This window comes from Frankliniella occidentalis, unplaced genomic scaffold (genome assembly GCF_000697945.3).
Source record: "Frankliniella occidentalis isolate FOCC.00 unplaced genomic scaffold, Focc_3.1 Scaffold175, whole genome shotgun sequence".
Lineage (NCBI taxonomy): Eukaryota > Metazoa > Arthropoda > Insecta > Thysanoptera > Thripidae > Frankliniella > Frankliniella occidentalis.
Window position 1 is genome coordinate 320648 of NW_026267301.1, and position 3732 is coordinate 324379.

General features: G+C 37.4%; 1 pseudogene; it reads left to right on the forward strand.

The window, feature by feature from the left end:
• Positions 1-3732, forward strand: part of LOC127750351 (uncharacterized) — a 46955-nt pseudogene that overhangs the window by 39189 nt on the left and 4034 nt on the right.

Sequence of the window (3732 nt, forward strand, 5' to 3'; positions counted from 1 at the left end):
TTCTCAGTCAGCTGAGCTCGTTCGTGCTCGTCTTGTGCAACTGACAGGCATTGGAACCATTTCTTATCAAAATTTGTAAACTGTCCAAATTTGTTTCAAATGGTGTCCTCCGGCATATCCCTACTGCCGTATTAAACTATGGTGAGCGATGGTGAGGCCGCTGGTCAGCAGCCAGAAGCTCCAGGCCTTCTGTTTACCAAAGGATTTGTTGTAGAACCTTTCTTACCTGTAAGTGACTCATGTAGGTTATGTAGCAATCTTACAACTATTTTAACTAATTAATTTCGTCCTATTGCTTACTTTTTTTTAGGAATGTATTACTTAAGTTCTGCAAAGTTTACTGTAATTTCTCCGACGGTTTCTTATCCCGATGTTTCCATTATTTTCTTACACCATTAACCATAGACTTTTTGTAAATATTTCATGGTTTGCTTGTTTACACTTCTAAATTTGGTTTCAGATCTAATAGCAACATGGATGCGGAAGAAAAAGTAAAGTTCCTTGCAGCTGAGATGCTAATTATACTGAGTGATAAATTACATGCCACCCAGAAAATTTCTAATCACGTTGTGAACTCGGTTGACAAACTTGTTCAGGCGGTTCTTACTGTAGTCCAGGTATGATTTTTTTCGATAATGACTGATGCATGCTGTATTTTTCTACACCCTAAAATATGTGATGTGCACCTTTTCATCTCTAACATTAATGCTATGTCTGTTTTCAGAAACGCTTGATGGACAAGTGTACAGAATCTGATGGAGTTCTGGATTCTGGGGAAATAAAAGAAGTTGTTGATGGACTCGTGGACTGTTCTGTGTTCATAGGATTGCAGAGTCCTGATGAAGTTCTCAAGTACATTAAAGAAGAGCATGGTGTTGTGTTACCAGAGAAAGTTGTGTTTTTATCCAAAGACGTTTTGAAGAAGGGCAACAACATTGTTGAAGAGGATGTAGACTTTGCGTATGTGGTGCCCTTTCAACCAGCTCTAGAGGAAGTTCTCTCATGTCCAGAGGTACTGCAGTGCGTTAAAAATCCTCTTCCTGTTAAGGAAGGTGTATTTTCTTCACCATTAGATGGATATGTTTATCAAAATCACCCCTTGGTAAAAGATCACCCAGAAACGCTTGTTTTTGGTATATATTCTGATGGGGTAGAGCCCACTGACACTGCAAGTAGTAAGTCTGGTGTCCATGGCGTCACTCTTATCTATTGGTCGCTGCTTAATATTCATCCTCATCTCCGGTCATCCCTCAAAGCTGTATTCTTATTGGGAGCTGTGAAGAACTCTGTGCTGAAAAAGTATGGCTTTGCTAAAATTCTGGAAAGCTTTATTGAGGTTGTAAACAAGCTTAAGAATGGTTTAAAGTTGAATATTAATGGCAAAGAAGAACTTTTCTATGGTTTATTTTTGTTTTGCTGCGGTGATAACCCTGCTTCAGCTCTTACTGGCGGCTTTAAAGAATCTCATTTAGCTGACCACCACTGCCGGCAATGTCTAGTTCATTCCAAAGACATGTACCTCCATTTTGAGGAAGATCTGTTTCCCAAACGGTCCAAGGAAAGTCACCTTCTCCAGGTTCAAGAAGTGGAGGAATACTTTGAAAATCCTAACAGAGACGAGAAGAATCCATCTGTCACTTACGGTATCAACAGGAGAAGTGTTTTAATGTCCATAGAAGGATGTGATGTGACTAAATGCTTGGTTCAAGACTTTATGCATGACACAATTATGGGTACTTTGAAAATAGAAATATGTTGCTTACTGACCCATGTTCTTGCTAAGAAAGAAATGACGCTTCAGGTCAAAAATAACAGAATTGCAAAGTTTAGCAAATATTTTGGAATTAATAAGCCAACTGAAATAACAGACACCCATATAGCTAATAAGAATCTGAGGCAGACTGCGGCGGAAACTATCATTCTTGCTTACACCCTTCCCTTCGCTTTAAGGAAATATAATGCAGTGACAAGTCTGAGAGAATCAGCCTGTGATGAAGTCAATTTGAAGTGCTATATTTTAAGACTCCAGTGGATTGACTTGATGATGTCAAAGGTGCTAACTGTCCAAGATGTTCAAACTATTCGAGCTACTCTTAAACACCATCATACTCTATTTCAAGCTCTTTACCCTAATTCAGAGACTCCAAAATTTCACTATGAGGTTTGTTTGTTTCTTTGTTTGTTTTATAATTATTCCATACATTCCAGTACATTATATCTTTGAATGTTATCTTACATAGGTTCATATGGGAACACACATCCTGTTGTTTGGACCACCCTCTCAATTCTGGTGCTTCAGGTAAGTTATTTGAAAATCAGTCAACCTTCAATACCTTCAATAAATCAAAAACTAAACTAATGTAATATTTCTTTGATTCAGATTTGAAGCTAAACATGCCTATTTTAAGGTAGGACCCTAGTGAAAAAGTGAAAATCGGTCCAGGGGCTCGTAGACCAAAAACTCGACCTTGAAGTTGTAGAACAGAACTCTCTGATGAAAACAAGATGTGAACGAAATTTTTCCGTCAGAATTTGAGACTCGTGGAACTTTTCCCGTACGGGTCTCAGGCCTCTACGGAAAAAGTTCCAGGTGTCTCAAATTTTGACGGAAAAATTTCGTTCACATCTTGTTTTCATCAGAGAGCTCTGTTCTACAACTTCAAGGTCGAGTTTTTGGTCTACGAGCCCCTAGACCGTTTTTAACCTTACTAATCCGACGTTTATGCGATTTTCGGTATTTTTTCACTAGGGTCCTACCTTAAAAGACTGTTTCGTATCAAACGATGTTTGAAGAATCTTGTAAAAACATTTACTTTTTCTCACCAGAGAAAGCAAGCAAGTCAAATGCTTTTGAGTGCAAAAGGAAATGCTGGTCCCTATTTGACAAGTAGCAACTCATGTGGTGCTCGAAGGCAGACATTTATCAGTAAATCACCCTACAAAAATATTATATGCGCTGCAATTCCTGAAATTTCTGCTCATGACTTGATTGACCAAATAAATGTGTGTCAAGTCAATGGAGTCAAGTATAAAAAGCACTCAGCTGTGGTGACTGGTTTCCACAATCAAGTGCCAGCTTTTGGTGAAGTTGAAGCCATATTTGGGCATGTTGACAAATTAATTTTTATCCTGAGAAAGTTGGACATAGTTACTTATGAAACTAGTCTCCATACATTTAGAGTTAAGTATAGTCAGCCAACTAGCTTTGAAGTGTTGCAGGCATCAAGCTTAGTCAATTCTCACAAACTTCCATACGTAAAAACGGTTGGAGGATATTTCATAAATGTGCCTGGTATTAACTACTTTAGGGCAAAAGTTAGTCATTAGAAAAGGAGACAGCAGAGGGAGTGAGTAGATTACTTTAACTTGTATAAGTCTTGGCGATGTTATTTCAAGGTTGATGGAGATCTGAACTGAATTGCCTCATATTTTAAGAATAATGTACCTTTCCATGATTTTTTTAAAATGAACCTCGCCTCCAAAGATATTAATTTATATGCCATACTAATCAAAGTAAATTAGTGTAAGAGTTCTTTTTTTCTTTTCTGTTTGACTGTCATCACATGACCAATTGTGGTCTTGATATTTTAATACTGTAACTAAATGTAAACTTCACTTTACTTTAAGGGTTCAAATAGTCATGTATAATTTGTAGCCAATAATCTTGTTACCATATATACTGTGATTCTAGTCAATCATTTAGGGTTTAAACAAAGTGAGTTTATCTATATT